Here is a 19,359-nt window from a genome sequence, read left to right as displayed (position 1 = left end):
GCAGCCACAACTGCAACCTCAGATCAGGGCAATGACCGCTTTTGACAGTGGATTTGAAGGTGTCTATGAACTTTATAAACTCTGGCTCCTTCAAGGCTGGTGCTGGAGATATTAGCAACATCTTGCAGTTTTCTGGCCACTGTTGCATAAGGGAGGTCACTGAGGTGCTCTGTTCAAAGAGAGATAACTTTATTTCAAGCCCTCTTGCCAGAGTGAAGTAGACGAAGTGAGCACGAGGGTTTGCAAGATTTGTAGACTTTCCCATGGTGCATGGTGCCATTGACTGAATGCACATTTCTTTGCAGGCTCCGTATGTCAACTCTGCCATGTACCGGAACTGAAAGGGATTCCATCCCTCAACGTGCAGCTGGCGTGTGACCATAGGCAGCGCATCATGCAGTTCAATGCCCAGTATCCTGGCAGCAGTAACGATGCATTTATTCTGTGGCAGTCAACTGTGACAGCTGTATTTAAGCCACCATTGCAAACCAAAGGGTGGCTACTGGGCTACAAGTTTTCTCTGCTGATGACATGGCTCATGATTCAGAACCCACGTGCATGTGTGCGGAATGCATACAAGAACCACCATGCTATCACAAGAAATGTGATAGAGCAGACCATTGGCATGTCCGAGGGGGAGTGTTTGCGAGTGCTGTTTGGGAGGAGTTAAACTAATATGGCAGGGGGATGGGAACCTATGCAGGGAGACAGAGGGGAATAAAATGGAGACAGAAGCAAAAGATAGAAAGGAGAATAGTAAAAGTGGAGGGCAGAGAAACCCAAGGCAAAAAACAAAAAAGGGCCACTTTACAGCAGAATTCTAAAGGGTCAAAGTGTGTTAAAAAGACAAGCCTGAAGGCTCTGTGCCTCAATGCGAGGAGTATTCAGAATAAGGTGGGCGAACTAACTGCGCAGATAGCAGTTAACAGCTAAGATGTGATTGGCATCACGGAGACATGGCTCCAGGGTGACCAAGGCTGGGAACTCAACATCCAGGGTATTCAGCATTTAGAAAGGATAGACAGAAAGGAAAAGGAGGCGGGGTGGCGTTGCTGGTTAAAGAGGAACTTAATGCAATTGTAAAGAAGGACATTAGCTTGGATGATGTGGAATTGGTATGGGTGGAGCTACGGAATACCAAAGGGCAGAAAACGCTAGTGGGAGTTGTGTACAGGCCACCAAATAGTAGAAGTGAGGTTGGGGACAGCATCAAACAAGAAATAAGGGATGTGTGCAATAAAGGTACAGCAATAATCATGGGCGACTTTAATCTACGTATTGATTGGGCTAACCTAACTGGTAGCAATGCGGTGGAGGAGGATTTCCTGGAGTGTATTAGGGATGGTTTTCTCGACCAATATGTTGAGGAACCAAGCGGAGAGCTGGCCATCCTAGATTGGGTGATGTGTAATGAGAATGGACTAATTAGCAATCTTGTTGTGTGAGGCCCCTTGGGGAAGAGTGAACATAATATGGTAGAATTCTCCAATAAGATGGAGAGTGACAAAGTTAATTCAGAAACTAGGGTCCTAAACTTAAGGAAAGGTAACTTTGATGGTATGAGGCGCGAATTGGCTAGATTAGACTGGCAAATGATACTTAAAGGGTTGACGGTGGATAGGCAATAGCAAACCTTTAAAGATCATATGGACGAACTTCAACAATTGTACATCCCTGTCTGGAGTAAAAATAAAACGGGGAAGGTGGCTCAACCATGGCTAATAAGGGAAATTAAGGATAGTGTCAAATCCAAGGAAGAGGCATACAAATTAGCCAAAAAAAGTAGCAAGCCGGAGGACTGGGAGAAATTTAGAATACAGCCGAGAAGGACAAAGGGTTTAATTAGGAGGGGGAAAATAGAGTACGAGAGGAAGCTTGCCGGAAACATAAAAAAAAGACTGCAAAAAGCTTCAATAGATATGTGAAGAGAAAAAGATTAGTGAAGACAAACGTTGGTCCCTTGCAGTCGGATTCAGGTGAATTTATAATGGGGAACAAAGAAATGGTGGACCAATTGAACAAGTACTTTGGTTCTGTCTTCACAAAGGAAGACACAAATAACCTTCCGGATGTACTAGGGGTCCGAAGGTCTAGTGAGAAGGAGCAACTGAAGAATATCCTTATTAGGCGGGAAATCGTGTTGGGGAAATTGACGGGATTGAAGGCCGATAAATTCTCAGGGCCTGATAGTGTACATCCCAGAGTACTTAAGGTAGTGGCCCAAGAAATAGTGGATGCATTGGTGATCATTTTCCAACAGTCTATCGACTCTGGATCAGTTCCTATGGACTGGAGAATTGCTAAAGTAACACCACTTTTTAAAAAAGGAGGGAGAGAGAAAACGGGTAATTGTAGACCGGTTAGCCTGACATCAGTAGTGGGGAAAATGTTGGAATCAATCATTAAGGATGAAATAGCAGCACTTTTGAAAAGCAGTGATAGGATTGGTCCAAGTCAGCATGGATTTATGAAGGAGAAATCGTGCTTGACAAATCTTCTGGAATTTTTTGAGGATGTAACTGGTAGAGTGGACAAGGGAGAACCAGTGGATGTAGTGTATTTGGACTTTGAAAAGGCTTTTGACAAGGTCCCATCAAGAGATTGGTGTGCAAAATCAAAGCACATGGTATTGGGGGTAATGTACTGACGTGGATGGAGAACTGGTTGGCAGACAGGAAGCAGAGAGTCGGGATAAACGGGTCCTTTTCTGAATGGCAGGCAGTGACTAGTGGAGTGCCACAGGGCTCAGTGCTGAGACCCCAGCTCTTTACAATATATATTAATGATTTGGATGATGGAATTGAGTGTAATATCTCCAAGTTTGCAGATGACACTAAACTGGGTGGCGGTGCGAGCTGTGAGGAGGATGCGAAGAAGCTGCAGGGTGATTTGGACAGGTTAGGCAAGTGGGCAAATAGGCAAATACATGGCAGATGCAATATAATGTGGATAAATGTGAGGTTATCCACTTTGGGGGCAAAAACATAAAGGCAGAATATTATCTGAATGGCGGCAGATTAGGAAAAGGGGAGGTGCAGTGAAACCTAGTTTCATGATTCATCAGTCATTGAAGGTTGGCTTGCAGGTACAACAGGCAGTGAAGAAGGCAAATGGCATGTTGGCCTTCATAGCAAGGGGATTTAAGTATCGGAGCAGGGAAGTCTTACTGCAGTTATACAGGGCCTTGGTGAGGCCCCACCAGGAATATTGTGTTCAGTTTTGGTCTCCTAATCTGAGGAAGGACGTTCTTGCTATTGAGGGAGTGCAGCGGAGGTTCAACAGACTGATTCCTGGGATGGCAGGACTGACATATGAGGAGAGACTGGATCAACTGGGCCTGTATTCATGGAGTTTAGAAGGATGAGAGGGGATCTCATAGAAACATATAAAATTCTGACGGGACTGGACAGGTTAGATGCAGGAAGAATGTTCCCGATGTTGGGGATGTCCAGAACCAGGGGACATAGTCTTAGGATAAGGGGTAAGCCATTTAGGACTGAGATGAGGAGGAACTTCTTCATTCAGAGAGTTGTTAACCTATGGAATTCCCTACTGCAGAGAGTTGTTGATGCCAGTTCATTGGATATATTCAAGAGGGAGTTAGATATGGCTCTTGCGGTTAAAGGGATCAAGGGGTATGGAGAGAAAGCACAAACGGAGTACTGAAGGAATGATCAGCCATGATCTTATTGAATGATGGTGCAGGCTCGACGGGCCGAAAGGCCTACTCCTGCACCTATTTTCTATGTTTCTATGCTGAAGCAATGATTCCGCTGCCTGGACCACTATCTAGGAGCCCTGCAATACTCAGTTGAATAGGTTTCAAGATTTGTGGTGGTATGCTACATGCAGCACAACTTTATCATGAAGGAACAGCCTTTGTCACTACTTCTCTGGCGATTAGTTGAGGGCCAGGAGCACAAGCAGGAGGAGGAAGAGGAGGATGAAGAGTAAGAGGAGGAAGAGGAGGATGAGGAGGACAAGGAATGGAGGTTGCTCCCCATTACCCATTCACCAACAGTCCCACATTCTCATCTTCCCTCTGTTACTGACCATCACATCGTCCACTTGACCATCACATCGTCCACTTGACCACAATGCAAAATTAAAGCCAACATAAAATAAACATTGCAAGCCAAATTTATAAATTAAATCATGCCATACTCCAGACAAGCTTAAACTAATCATTCTTGTGCATTTCCTTAGTGTCTATCTTCTGCATCCTAGTTTTCCTAAAAATTGCTACCCCAGTGGCTGCAGCATGGCTGCTGGGTTTCAGTGGGGGACACTGCATGTGGACTTGGAGGACAACCCCAAGCAACTTTGGGACTAGAAGCTTCAGACTGCACCATCTTGGCATGGGTGGCAGTCATCTGGGCTGCTGGCTGACAGGCAACATCAAGGGCACTGGCTGAGTGGCAGGGGTGGGATCACGAATGCACTCATCCAAGAAATCTCTATCATTCCCTTGGGATGGTGCCTCAGCAATCCTAGTAATCCATTGGAGAACATGGTCAGCCATTGTTCCTTGTTGCACAACACTATGACAAATAATTTCAGCAGCTCCAGCAGCCACAATGCACCTTTCCTTTAACAGGTACAGGCTAGTTTTAGGCAGTACTAGCAAGTAAGAATCTTTCGCCCCCTCTTGTGTGTGCAGCCAATCAACATGCAGTTAGTGCTGGCTGTATGCAGAAATCATGATAATGAGCATATCCCTATGCTTGCTTTCACGGGCTATTCACTTTAACCCCCATTGTGTCTCAGTTAGAATTCTTCAATCTGATTGGTTGAAGAGACACATTGTTGCTTGATCTGCTCACACAGGTCCCAGAACCCCTCTAGAGGGTGTCGTTCTGAAATTATCTCTAATCACCCTAAGTTGCCACACAAACGTTCACAATAAGACTCTGAGGAGGAGAAATTTGCATTGTTTGCATCTCACGTGGGCGCAAACGATTTCTCACCATGGGCGTGGGATCGCTACCGCCTCCCGCATAATTCAGCGGGACTGAGCTGAGCTGGGAGCGCCCTGCTCCTGCCGGTAGCACCCCAAGCCACTGCGTTGACGATGCTGACACCATCACCGTGCACAAAGACCTGTTTTCACGCCAGAATAAAAATTCAGTAACGCCCCGTGATGCCCGCGCCAGCTTTGCAGGGAGCAAACCATACTGTACTCCACTCATGGAGCAAAATTTCAAGGGGAGGTGTGGTGCCCATTTTTAAAAAATGGCCGACTTATCGGTCGTGGCTTTGCCTTGACGACTATGCGGGACCCGTGCCGCAACGTTGCAGCCCGGCACTCCACTTCTGTGTCGGGCTGCTGCCATGGCACCTTGCTCCGCTGTGATGAAATGGTGGCCCTTCTCCCCGATGCAGAGTCAGCTGTGTACTCTCCCCTTCAACGGAAGGAGAGGGCCCTGTGCTTCCACCAGCGGCATAGCGCTGTAAAATCCCCGCAGTTAGCGCCCCAGTCCTGCACCCAAGAGAAAGTGGACAGCGTGACATGGCGCTCCACTTACTCGTTGCCGGGGCGGGATTTCTGCGCCAGATACAGGAAGTCCCGCCTCACAGCGGATACCCCCTAAGTAGCAATTAGCATAATGAACATGAAGCATAGTTCGTTCACCGCTGATCGCAAAGTCCGGGCTATTATCTATCTGAATAATTTGGATGTATAAAGTCAACAAGTGCATAAGTTACTTTATATTATGTGTATGCTGAGTTGCTTCTCAAAAAGGTGTATGGTTTCTGTATCGGAAATTATTTCATCAGTCCATAATCAACCATTACCATATATTGTTGTGACCATATACAGTATACTACATCACTCACAACTTGGTCTGTTCTAATCTTTACAGTCACACTGCTCCCATCAATTGCAACACAGAATTTGTTGATGTAACAATTGCAGCAAAATCCATGTTGAACAGAGAGTTTAGCTGCTCCGTCATCCAATTATCTCTAGCTCAGTGGATGATTTAATTCTTACCTTGTCGTTTTAATTTCCCTAATGGAAAACTTTCTCTGGAATCTCATTAACAAAGCCTTAACAACAGTAGATTTAAAAAAAAGACATCAAGTTCATTCTTTTTGGGCATAACACAAGAAAAGGGGAAAAAAAAAGCACAGATGGTGTCATCGAATATCCTAATTTTGTGATAGGTTTAATGCCATTATATTTTTTCCTCATTAACATCCAAACCCTTTCTTCCAAATGGATTGGATTAGGTAAATCTAGAATGTGGTTTAAATAAAAGCACTGTAGCACTACAGTTAATATCTAAAAATTAGTGACAAATAAACTTGCAATTGACAGCAGAAAGAAAGTTTTCACACATTTTGTGCGTACTGCTGATGGAGGAAAATCAGCGAGTTGAGAGGCCCAATGACAGTCTCCACCCTAAAAACTTACTGGCAGACCTTCGTCTTCCCTCATTGTGGTAGACAACTGTACCCTTGATCTGCCACACATCAATGGTGGCAGCAAAGCTGAATCTGGAAGCCCACCCAATTTCCCAGCTTCCACTGCTACAGTTATTGACTTCAGGTAGACCCTGGGGTATTGCAGAAGCTTCAGTGAAGCTTCTTTTGGAATGATGGGGCCAAATAATGGCCACTTCTCCCTCTCTCCTGGCTCCATACACATCCCTTTTTTTAAGCTCTCGGCTCAGTCTGAGATCTTAAAGAAAAAATTCATACAGACCTTTGTAGTTCTTCTGCAAGTTTCTTTCAGAATTATCTAATTTTTTTTACATCAATCATGATGCTGAAATTCCTGGGGAAGCCTTGCAGGAGGCAGTTGTAGAGCAGAAAAGAACATACTCCTGCTCACTAGCGATGTCTTTAATCTCGTTGGAAATCCCAGAGTCAGGCTATTTTAATTATCTTTGGGCAATATTTCCAGTGCAACTGGGCAGGTCCACAACAATCTTCAAAATTATTTTAAATTTTGCTGCTGGCTTCTTTTGCTAGTAGGGTTCAGAGGCATGCATGATGGCATATTTCCCTCATTTAAATAGGACTATTTCCATACTGATTCATAAGGTTACTGATTCTGATTTCATACTGATTCTGAAAAGGGAGGGTGAACAGCCAGTTGTCGTGGTGCACATTGGTACCAATGATATAGGTAAAAAAAGGGATGAGGTCCTACGAGATGAATTTAAGGAGCGAGGAGCTAAATTTAAAAGTAGGACCTCAAAAGTCGTAATCTCGGGATTGCTACCAGTGCCACGTGCTAGTCAGAGTAGGAATCGCGGGAATCGCAGGACAGTTAACCAATAAGGGAATTAAGGGTTACGGGGAGAGGGCGGGTAAGTGGAGCTAAGTCCACGGCCAGGTCAGCTATGATCTTATTGAATGGCGACGCAGGCCCGAGGGGCTAGATGGCCGACTTCTGTTCCTAATTCTTATGTTCTTATAGCTCAGATGAAAACGTGGCTTGAGCAGTGGTGCAGCAGGGAGGGATCCAAATTCCTGGGGCATTGAAACCGGTTCTGGGGAAGGTGGGACCAGTACAAACCGGACGGTCTGCACCTAGGCAGGACCGGAACCAATGTCCTAGGGGGAGTGTTTGCTAGTGCTGTTGGGGAGGAGTTAAACTAATATGGCAGGGGGATGGGAACCAATGCAGGGAGACAGAGGGAAACAAAATGGAGACAGAAGCAAAAGAAAGAAAGGAGATGAGTAAAAGTGGAGGGCAGAGAAACCCAAGGCAACAAACAAAAAGGGCCACTGTACAGCAAAATTCTAAAAGGTCAAAGTGTAATAAAAAGGCAAGCCTGAAAGCTCGGTACCTCAATGGGAGGAGTATTCGGAACCCAGGAGAGGGCTCTGAGCTGGTTAGAATGGGTGAGAGCTCAGATGAACAGGACCCCAAGAAAGAATGCAAAAGGCAGGAGGCAACAGAGCAGAGTAGCACTGGGGTAAGTGTAAACCACAAGGTGATAGGAAGGGACAATATGCATGAATATAAAGGGGCTGCAGGAGGGGTCAAAACTAAAAATCATGGTTTAAAAACTAGTATTAAAACACTCTACCTAAATGCACGCAGCATTCGAAATAAAGTAAATGAGTTGACGGCACAAATCATTACAAATGGGTATGATCTGGTGGCCTTTACAGAAACGTGGTTGCAGGGTGGCCAAGACTGGGAATTAAACATACAGGGGTATCTGACAATTCGGAAAGACAGACAAGAAGAGAAAGGCTCTGTTAATAAAGGATGATATCAGGGCAGTTGTGAGAGACGATATTGGCTCTAATGAACAAAATGTTGAATCATTGTGGGTGGAGATTAGAGATAGTAAGGGGAAAAAGTCGCTGGTGGGCGTAGTTTATAGGCCCCCAAATAATGACTTCATGGTGGGACGGACAATAATCAAGGGAATAATGGAGGCATGTGAAAAAGGAACGGCAGTAATCATGGGGGATTTTAACCTACATATCGATTGGTCAAATCAAATCGCACGGGGTAGCCTTGAGGAGGAATTCATAGAATGCATACGGGATTGTTTCTTAGAACAGTATGTTACAGAACCGACAAGGGAGCAAGCTATCTTAGACCTGGTCCTGTGTAATGAGACAGGAATAATAAATGATCTCCGAGTAAAAGATCCTCTCGGAATGAGTGATCACAGTATGGTTGAATTTGTAACACAGATTGAGGGTGAGGAAGTAGTGTCTCAAACGAGCGTACTATGCTTAAACAAAGGGGACTACAGTGGGATGAGGGCAGAGTTGGCTAAAGTAGACTGGAAACACAGACTAAACGGTGGCACAATTGAGGAACAGTGGAGGACTTTTAAGGAGATCTTTCATAGTGCTCAACAAAAATATATTCCAGTGAAAAAGAAGGGCGGTAAGAGAAGGGATAACCAGCCGTGGATAACCAAGGAAATAAAAAGAGTATCAAATTAAAAACCAATGCGTATAAGGTGGCCAAGGTTAGTGGGAAAATAGAAGATTGGGAAAATTTTAAATGACAGCAAAGAATGACTAAGAAAGCAATAAAGAAAGGAAAGATAGATTACGAAAGTAAACTTGCGCAAAACATAAAAACGGATAGTAAAAGCTTTTACAGATATATAAAATGGAAAAGAGTGACGAAAGTAAATGTTGGTCCCTTAGAAGATGAGAAGGGGGATTTAATAATGGGAAATGTGGAAATGGCTGAGACCTTAAACAATTATTTTGCTTCGGTCTTCACAGTGGAAGACACAAAAACCATGCCAAAAATTGCTGGTCAAGGGAGGACCTTGAGATAATCACTATCACTAGGGGGGTAGTGCTGGACATGCTAATGGGACTCAAAGTAGACAAGTCCCCTGGTCCTGATGAAATGCATCCCAGGGTATTAAAAGAGATGGCGGAAGTTATAGCAGATACATTCGTTATAATCTACCAAAATTCTCTGGACTCTGTGGAGGTACCAGTGGATTGGAAAGCAGCTAATGTAATGCCTCTGTTTAAAAAAGGGGGCAGACAAAAGGCAGGTAACTATAGGCCGGTTAGTTTAACATCCGTAGTGGGGAAAATGCTTGAAGCTATCATGAAGGAAGAAATAGAGGGACATCGAGATAGGAATAGTGCAACCAAGCAGACGCAGCATGGATTCATGAAGGGGAAATCATGTTTAACTAATTTACTGGAATTCTTTGAGGATACAATGAGCATGGTGGATAGAGGTGTACCGATGGATGTGGTGTATTTAGATTTCAAAAAGGCATTCGATAAGGTGTCACACAAAAGGTTACTGCAGAAGATAAAGGTACGCGGAGTCAGAGGAAATGTATTCGCATGGATCGAGAATTAGCTGGCTAACAGAAAGCAGAGAGTCGGGATAAATGGGTCCTTTTCGGGTTGGAAATCGGTGGTTAGCGGTGTGCCACAGGGATCGGTGCTGGGACCACAACTGTTTACAATATACATAGATGACCTGGAAGAGGGGACATAGTGCAGTGTAACAAAATTTGCAGATGACACAAAGATTAGTGGGAAAGTGGGTTGTGTAGAGGACACAGAGAGGCTGCAAAGAGATTTAGATAGGTTAAGTGAATGGGCTAAGGTTTGGCAGATGGAATACAATGTCGGAAAATGTGAGGTCATCCACCTTGGGAAAAAAAACAGTAAAAGGGAATATTATTTGAATGGGGAGAAATTACAACATGCTGCGGTGCAGAGGGACCTGGGGGTCCTTGTGCATGAATCCCAAAAAGTTAGTTTGCAGGTGCAGCAGGTAATCAGGAAGGCGAATGGAATGTTGGCCTTCATTGCGAGAGGGATGGAGTACAAAAGCAGGTAGGTCCTGCTGCAACAGTACAATTTATTGGTGAGGCCACACCTGGAGTACTGCATGCAGTTTTGATCACCTTACTTAAGGAAGGATATACTAGCTTTACATAGAAACATAGGGCCCAAGTTTCCACAAGAAAAAAAAACGGGCGCCCCTCCGAGCTGGGCGCCCTTTTTTCGCGCCTAAAACGGCGCCTAAAAAAATCCTCGGTAGTCTACACCTACTTACAGGTCCTCTGGCCCTTGGCGCAGTCAGCACAAGCTGTGGGGGGGCGGAGCCAGGTCCCGGCGCTGAAAACAGTGCCGGGACCTCTGCACATGCGCGCTACAGTCGGCATGCAAGTGCAGTAGCTCCAGGCGCCGAACTGTGTGGGAGGGGCCCGAAGCACGCAGCCCCTAGCCTTGGCCCAATGGCCTCACTGGGGCTCCTCCCACGGCCAGCTCCTGCTCCCCGCCTGACCAGACCCGACACTCGCTCCCCCCCCTCCCCCGCCGACCAGACCCGACCCGACACCCGCTTCCCCCCCGCCCCGAGACCCGACACCCACTCCTCCCCCCCCCCACTGACCCGACCCGCGCTCCTGTTCCCCGACCCGACGCCCGCCCCTCTCTCTCTCCCTCCCTCCCTCCCTCTCTCCCCCTCCCTCCCTCTCTCCCCTCTCTCTCTCTCTCTCTCTCCCTCTCCCTCCCCCCCCTCTCTCTCTCTCTCCCTCCCTCCCCCCTCTCTCTCTCTCTCTCCCCCCCTTCCCCCCTCTCTCTCTCTCTCTCTCCCTCTCTCTCTCCCTCTCCCTCCCCCCCCTCTCTCTCTCTCTCCCTCCCTCCCCTCTCTCTCTCCCTCCCTCTCTCTCTCTCCCTCCCCCTCCTGCTCAGCGGCACGAACGGCTGCAGAATTCTCCCTGGCTGAAGCACTTTCACACAGGTAGGAAGATGGTTTATTTAATCTTTTCGTGGCTTATAATGCTTATTCAGGTTGGATTTATTTGTATAATATTTGTAGAAGTATAAATAAGGATTTATTGTCGAATTTAATGAGTTCCCTTCCCCTCCCCTCCCTCCCACCTCGTTCTGGATGCCTAATTTGTAACCTGCGCCTGATTTTTTAATGTGTAGAACAGGTTTTTTCAGTTCTACAAAAATCTTCACTGGCTCCATTCTACTTTAGTTTGGAGTACATTTTCACTGTGGAAACTTTCAAATCAGGCGTCAGTGGCCGGACACGCCCCCTTTTGAAGAAAAAATTCTGTTCTCAACTAGAACTGTTCTACCTGACTAGAACTGCAGAAAAAAAAATGTGGAGAATTGCGATTTCTAAAATAGTCTGTTCTCCACCAGTTGCTCCTAAAAATAAGGCGCGAATCATGTGGAAACTTGGGCCCATAGAAACATAGAAAATAGGTGCAGGAGTAGGCCATTCGGCCCTTCTAGCCTGCACCGCCATTCAATGAGTTCATGGCTGAACATGCAACTTCAGTACCCCATTCCTGCTTTCTCGCCATACCCCTTGATCCCCTGAGTAGTAAGGACTTCATCTAACCCCCTTTTGAATATATTTAGTGAATTGGCCTCAACTACTTTCTGTGGCAGAGAATTCCACAGATTCACCACTCTCTGGGTGAAGAAGTTTCTCCTCATCTCGGTCCTAAATGGCTTACCCCTTATCCTTCGACTGTGACCCCTGGTTCTGGACTTCCCCAACATTGGGAACATTCTTCCTGCATCTAACCTGTCTAAACCCAACAGAATTTTAAACGTTTCTATGAGGTCCGCTCTCATTCTTCTGAACTCCAGTGAGGGCATACAAAAATGATTCTCTAGGCTGATTCCGGAGATGAGGGGGTTACCTTATGATGATAGATTGAGTAGACTGGGTCTTTACTCGTTGGAGTTCAGAAGGATGAGGGGTGATCTTATAGAAACATTTAAAATAATGAAAGGAATAGACAAGATAGAGGCAGAGAGGTTGTTTCCACTGGTCAGGGAGACTAGAACTAGGGGGCACAGCCTCAAAATATGGGGGAGCCAATTTAAAACCGAGTTGAGAAGGAATTTCTTCTCTCAGAGGGTTGTGAATCTGTGGAATTCTCTGCCCAAGGAAGCAGTTGAGGCTAGCTCATTGAATGTATTCAAATCACAGATAGATAGATTTTTAACCAATAAGGGAATTAAGGGTTATGGGGAGCGGGCGGGTAAGTGGAGCGGAGTCCACGGCCAGATCAGCCATGATCTTGTCGAATGGCGGAGCAGGCTCGAGGGGCTAGATGGCCTACTCCTGTTCCTAATTCTTATGTTCTTATGTTATGTAAGGTTATGAGTTTGAGCCCCCTTCCATACAGCCTGGTGAATGGAGACAAGAGTTCCACACTCTGAATACTGAGTTGACATCCAGCGAGGTGCTCGCATTCTATGGCAGTGGAGTGTCCCCTGCTTGCCCCGACCCACAGCTGGCTGCTCCTCCTGGTAAGAAGTGGTGAGTCGGGCTAACGATCTGTCAGCATAAAAAGGGACTTTGTAACAGAGCAACCCATAGCACGATCTGATGGCTGTAAAGCAGCAAAATAAATGGTTTGCCTCATGCACCACTAGACATGGGAGAGAAGAGGAAGATATAGTGGTGGGGAGCTGTCATCGTGACTGTATCACAGTGGAAGTGGAGATAATGACCCAGAATTTGCATCTCATGGCATACCCTGTTCGTTAGACTTTTCCCCTCAACCATCAGCTTGAAAATGTTTTGCCCTATAAGTTGCTGGAAGTGCAAGCTGATATGGCAAGGCGAGAGCAATGGGCATCTGCAGCCTTGGTGAATGATGGGACCAACATTGTAACAGTAAGATTAAAGGAGTGAGAAAGAAAAGAGCAATGACTGAGAAGGTGGGTGAAGGAGAGTCAAATCAGGTACACCTCGATAATTAAAGAGGGGGAATGAAAGATTGGATTCAGAGAAAAAAAAAGAGAAAGAAAGGAAATGGAAGAAAAACATTTTAAAATTAAAAACCATAAATATAAAAATTCTCCAAGAACATTTTACTACCTGTAAAATCAGAAGAACAGAGACTTATATATTTAACTAAAGAAAATTGACTTGGCAGATGAGAGACTTGGCATGCACGATAGACACAAAAGTATCATAAATTTTCAACCGACATTAATATTAACACCATGCACAGTAATTTAAAAGAAAAATGTTGTCTTTATTGGTTAGGAAAACTGCATTAGCGCTACCAAATGCTGCGTATTCCTTGTGCTAATTACAACAGTACATTCTTACATTACAAAAGTGATTACACTCCAGACGTACTTCATTGGCTGTAAAGCACTTTGAGACTTTGAGACGTTTGGTGGTCGTGAAAGACACTATAGAAATGCAAGTCTTTCTTTCTTTTTTAAAGACAGAAGAGCTTTCCTTCACGGGCTGTGTATGGATTATTTCAAAACATTAACAGCCTCAGCCATCAGCAAGCAATGGAGCTGCATCTCATCCCTTGACCTTTCCAGCAGAAGCTGCTACCTCGGCAGATCTTGTCAAACCTCAGACACGGCATTAGCTGCTCCAGTCAATACTTTAAAATCAATCAAATAACTGTAAGTAATGCTTGCTATTGATTTCATGCTGTTGGACTGATTCTCCTTTTTCCTTATTTATCATTAAATAAACAGGAAATTACATTGAAAGCTTTGATCTTCATCACATTGCAGGCTATACGCTCAGTTTCTGCAGCCCAAGAAGACCTTGTTATCACTGAAATACTGCAATTGGATTACCTGTTCCAAAAAAAAAAATGCCTCATCAAAATCAGAAGATTTAATTTCTTCCCCGAGGTCCAGCATGCACTTGAATTTCATAATTTACTTCGCACTTTGTTGAATAATCTTTATTAAATATATTTGACCTGAAATTTTGTAATAACAGCTGTATTTTCTGCAAACAGGAGAAGAATTTTAACAGTGATGGGATTCTGTGCTGTCACTTACCTGATGAATGAGGTTTCTGGTTGATGAAGGACTAGACCAGGGTCTTGCAAGGACAGTTAAAATTACACAGAACAATGTCTCATACGAGGCCCATCACCACTTTTTTGCTGCAATGCAATAATTATGTTTAACTCTTTCACAATCTTTGAATAACTGCAGTGCTTTCGAGACATATTTCACATAAAAGACTAAACACTATATCAGGAACCTGTCAACATTTTTAAAATTTAAATGGTTACATAATATACTTCATTTTAAAATCCTTTTATTTATATTCCTTTTTTTAAGAACACTTTTGTTTAATTCATTATTTTCAAAAAGGGAGACAGAACTAAACCGGATGATTACATGGCAGTGAGTTCAACATCTGTGCTGGGGAAAGTTTTGGAATCTTTAATTGAAGATAAAGCCGTAATTTTGCTGGTGCTCAGAGGACAGGATCAGAGGTGGGTCAGTTGTGAAATTTGAAATGATTGACAGCGGGTCAGGACTCCACACTACTTTACCAGGTGTCAGGTCTGTCGGCGCTGAACAGACCCGACACGCAGTGGCAGGGGAGGCAACGTAGATGATTAAGACCTTGTTAAGAGGTGATGAAAGACAATTTTAAGCTCAACTTACCATTTTTCCTGGTTTTCCACAAGGTTCACGCTGCACGGGATCACGTCAGGTAAGAATGTTGGGAGTTGTGTCAGCCTGTTTCTTTACCTGACAGCTGAAAATATTGTATAAAGTCTCCCATCTCACAGCTGCTCACTTTCCAAGATTAGAAGCTGTTGCTTACTGCATTTGGAAGTCACATTGAGCTTTATGGAGGTGGAAAGTCTTTGGAGCAATCTCTCTATCCAGTGTCACCTCATTTTTATTCTATCATCTCAAGTTCAACTGCCATCGATTCCATTAGCATTGGTGTACTTGAAACTACCTCACCTTGGTCCTCAAAATCCCATCACAATCAGCACAACACCAGCAGCACCGGTCACACCAGCAGCACCAACAACATCAACTTTCTCCGCAATCAACTGATGCCGGAGAGGACACAGGGCATCAGAACTCAACTACATTGTTGCCCAGGACGCCAGGGATGGCCTCACTATGGCCAGATTTACTTTAATTGACACTGTACACCCTGGCTGCCAAGTGATGCACCAGGTTGGCACCACCCCACACCAACAACACCGTGCCTTTAACGTAATAAAACATTCCAAGGCGCTTCACAGGAGTGTTATAAGACAAAAATAAATTTGACAACGAGCCACATCAGAAGAAATGACAGCAGATGCCCAAAAGCTTGATCAAAGAGGTAGGTTTTAAGGAGTTCTTAAAGGAGGAAAGAAAGGTGGAGAGGCGGAGAGGTTTAGGGAGGGAGTTCCAGACTTTAGGGCCCAGGCAGCTGAGCGCACGGCCACCGATGGTTGAGTAGTTATAATCAGGGATGCTCAAGGGGGCAGAATTTGAGGAGTGCTGATATCTTGGGGGCTTGTGAGGCTGAAGGAGATTACAGAGCTAGGGAGGGAAGCACAGATGGAGAAAGCCGCGAGTTCGGACCCACTACCGCCTCACTCCTAAGTAGGCGATATCACGGCCCAAGTTACTAAATCTCGAGATGAAAGGAAAAAAATTAGAAACAGCCAATGTGGATTTTCAAATGGAGGATCATACACGACGAACCCGATAGAGTGCTTTGAGTGGGAGACAGATATGGTGGAAGGGGGAATGCAGTTGGTGTGGTTCACATGGATTTTCAGAAAGTGTTTGGCAAGGTACAACATAGAAGACTATTAGAGACAATTAAAGAACATGGAATCAGGGGAGGGACAGCAAATTGGATTAAAATTACTGGTTAAAAGGGATGGAAACGAGGAGGAGTTGAGGGCAGGTTCTCACGGTGGTTGGATGTGGGTCGTAGTGGCCAAGGAGGTTTTTTTCCAGCCTAAAATGAGCACATAGCACACCAATTTAGCAGCTGGACAGTCTGTGCCCAATCTGCGCGGGCGTTGGTTCCACTGCTAAATTTGTGGGGCCCATTTTTTAGGTATCCCTTGAATATGTAAATTAGGAGCCAAACACCCGCTGCAGGACTCCTTTTACAAATTGGTTACCACATGAGCGGGGCTGATGTCAGGTCTGCCCCACTTGGGATTCTTTCGTGGCATAGCCTGGCCCAGCTCCTGCAGTTATCAAAGTCATGTTTTTACATTTTTTTTTAATAACAACTTCCAAAGGAGCCAGGAGGAGTGAGAGTGTTTCCCTGACTATACAGGAGTCAAGATTGTTCACGCTCCCTGCCCCTTCCCCCCTTCCACCCCCTCCCCTCCCCTCCCCTGCTGGTGAGGCAAACAGCATGAAATTGCTTTCTCCCGTGAGGGGAGATGTCTGTGGAGACACAACCAGTGCCGCCAGCTCACACCAAGTATGCAGTTGAGGCCCAAGGACCAAGTTCTATTGATCCTCAGGCCTCTTACCACTGTGGTGGGGCTGGAAAATGGTCCAGATTCAATTTTTCATTTTTACCCTAGTCTTTCACACATACCCTCACATATGCTTCTCCAGTCTATCAACAGGCACATTGTTTACACTTGATCAGTGAGACAAGGCAAAAATGAAGCATTTTTAATGTAACTGTTCCAAATCTTTTCTACAGAAAATTATCCAAAGAAATCTTAAAACATGACAACTGGCCATCAATGGATAAAGGTGAAGCGCCAAAAAAATGGAATCTAACCTAAACGACTGAGCATAGCGATTGGAGGTTAAAAATGAAGCTTATGAGATTGAAAAGAAACCAGAAACAGGGAGAAGCACAAGAGCGAAAGATAAAGAATAAGGTGACACAGCTATAAACTGGAATTGAAGTGCATCTGAGAAAAAGGGAAGTGTATTTGCAGCTTCTGACACAACAGTACAGTATGCAACAACATTGTGGGCCCAAGTTTGCCCAGGAGTTGCTTCTATTTTTTTGGAGCAACTAGATTTTTTTGGAGTATCTTAAAAATCGCAATTCTGCCCATTTAATTTGCTTCATTCTAAGTGAGTTAGTTAGGTTTTTTTTTTAAAGTTTCTTTTTTTTTTCAAAAGGTGGCGTTACCAGTTTTGGCCATTTAAGCAAGTTTAGACAGCTAAAAGTTACTCCAAACTAACTTAGACCAGCGTATGTGGCCATTTGTATCCACACAGAAAAACCTTGCAGTGAGCTAAGAAATCAGCGCAGGAAGCCAGAGATAGGCAGGGGTGGAGGGGGGAGGGGGCGGGGGGGGGGGGAGGGAAGTAAAAGGAAGTGAGAGGACCTTACAAAGCACTAAACATCTTCACAACAACATTAAAGAAGCACAAATACATTTAAAGCACCAAGCACTAAACAAAGCACACAAATAAGCATTCAATAACAAATAAAAAATACAAGGAAGCTGAGAAGACCTACACCTAGCACCAAGCACTAAACAACTAGATTAAAAATGGATTGGTAAGCTAGCAAATACATTATAGCAAGTCCTGTAAATAAGAATTTCAGCCAAACTATTTTACAGAATTCCTTTTGAAAGCAGATGAAAAGTAAACTTGAATGTAAATCAAACAAGAATTTAGGACCACATAATCAATCAATCAATAAATAAATAAATAAAAAATAGAAGTCATACCTTCAGCAAAGCTTTACCGCAGAAAAACACTAGCAGCTGGGTACTGTTGCACAGAGTCTGTACCATCTCCTGCCCAGCTGCCGGTCAAATGGACAGTCTGGCTGGTGGGTGGGAGTGACCACCAGCGGCAGGAGACTGCAGCCTGGGACCCTTGGGTTTGGTCCGCAGTACTGGGAAGGGAGCATCAGTCCTGGTCAGCGATTAGAAAGGCTGGGGGGATGCCGTCGATTAGGAGACCTTGGGGGCTTGGGGGGGGGGGTGGTGGGTGGGGCAGGAGAAGCTACCGGTTGGATGGGGAGGCAGGGAGGCCTGGACGCGGGTGGGGTGGGGTGGGGGGTGGCAGGGCCTCCATGTCCCTGGCCATGCCGGGTCCTTTGACCGATTTTGGCCTCCGACGCACCTCCCCTGGCTGTCAGGTGGGTAGGCCTGCGGCTCCAGGCCACAGCTGGCGTCCGCTATCAGGAGGGGAGCTGACATCGGGAAGGGTGGGGGGAGGCATGTCCAATCATGGGGGGAGTCGGCTGATTACGGGGGTCTGATCATGGGTGGTTTACAGGTTAGGCGGCCATAGAAGGCCCCACGCCAGTCTCTGCCCTACTCCACTGTCGCTGGCATCTTCCTATTAATTCATTTACACCCACTAATACAAGACAATCAACTAAACTTAACAACATGCCTTTGCCTGGGGGCTTTAACTACCCTATTTACTGTCGCATGTGCACTCACCCAAAACGACATAAAAAAATCGTTGCCTTCTCAATATCAAGCCAACTGGGCTTAATAATAGTTACAATCGGACTAAATCAGCCCCAACTTGCGTTTCTTTATATTTGCAACCACGCTTTCTTTAAGGCAATACTTTTTCTTTGCTCGGGCTCGATTATCCACAGCTTAAGTGACAAACAAAACATTCGAAACATGGGTAGATTACATAAACTCCTGCCATTTACCTCATCCTCTTTGACCATCGGAAGCCTGGCACTTACGGGCATGCCTTTCCTGTCTGGACTTTTTTCAAAAGACGCCATTATTGAGTCTATAAACACTTCCCACTTAAACGCCTGAGCCCTGATCTTAACCCTTATTGCAACCATGTGGCTGGATAAGGCAGCGGGCCGCCAATGAGGAATCCCATTTGGCCACGGCTAGGGGCGGCGTGCTTCGGGCCTCTCCCACACAGCCTGAAGAGATAGTGGGGGCGAGGAGCTACTGCACATGCGCACACATTCTAGCGCACATTCTAGCGCGCATGTGCAGAGGTCCCGGCACTGTTTTATGCGCTGGGACCTGGCTGCACCCCGCACTGGATGTGGTGCACTACGCCGAGGCCGAAGACGTCCTGAGGAGCGGGGAGAATTCATTGGTAAGTTTTAGGCGCAGTTTTTCTTCTACAAAGTCAGCGCACCTTATGGAGGTGCGCTGTTCTAAGCGGGGGCGCGGGGAGGCGGGG

General features: G+C 45.4%; 1 pseudogene; it reads left to right on the top strand.

Annotated features, from left to right (window-relative positions):
* The first annotated feature begins 394 nt into the window (after positions 1-394).
* On the top strand, positions 395-19,034 carry LOC139274617 (NADH-ubiquinone oxidoreductase chain 5-like; annotated as a pseudogene).
* The last annotated feature ends 325 nt before the right edge of the window (positions 19,035-19,359 follow it).

This window comes from Pristiophorus japonicus, chromosome 10, assembly GCF_044704955.1.
Source record: "Pristiophorus japonicus isolate sPriJap1 chromosome 10, sPriJap1.hap1, whole genome shotgun sequence".
NCBI lineage: Eukaryota > Metazoa > Chordata > Chondrichthyes > Pristiophoridae > Pristiophorus > Pristiophorus japonicus.
This window is presented reverse-complemented; position numbering and strand designations above follow the sequence as displayed.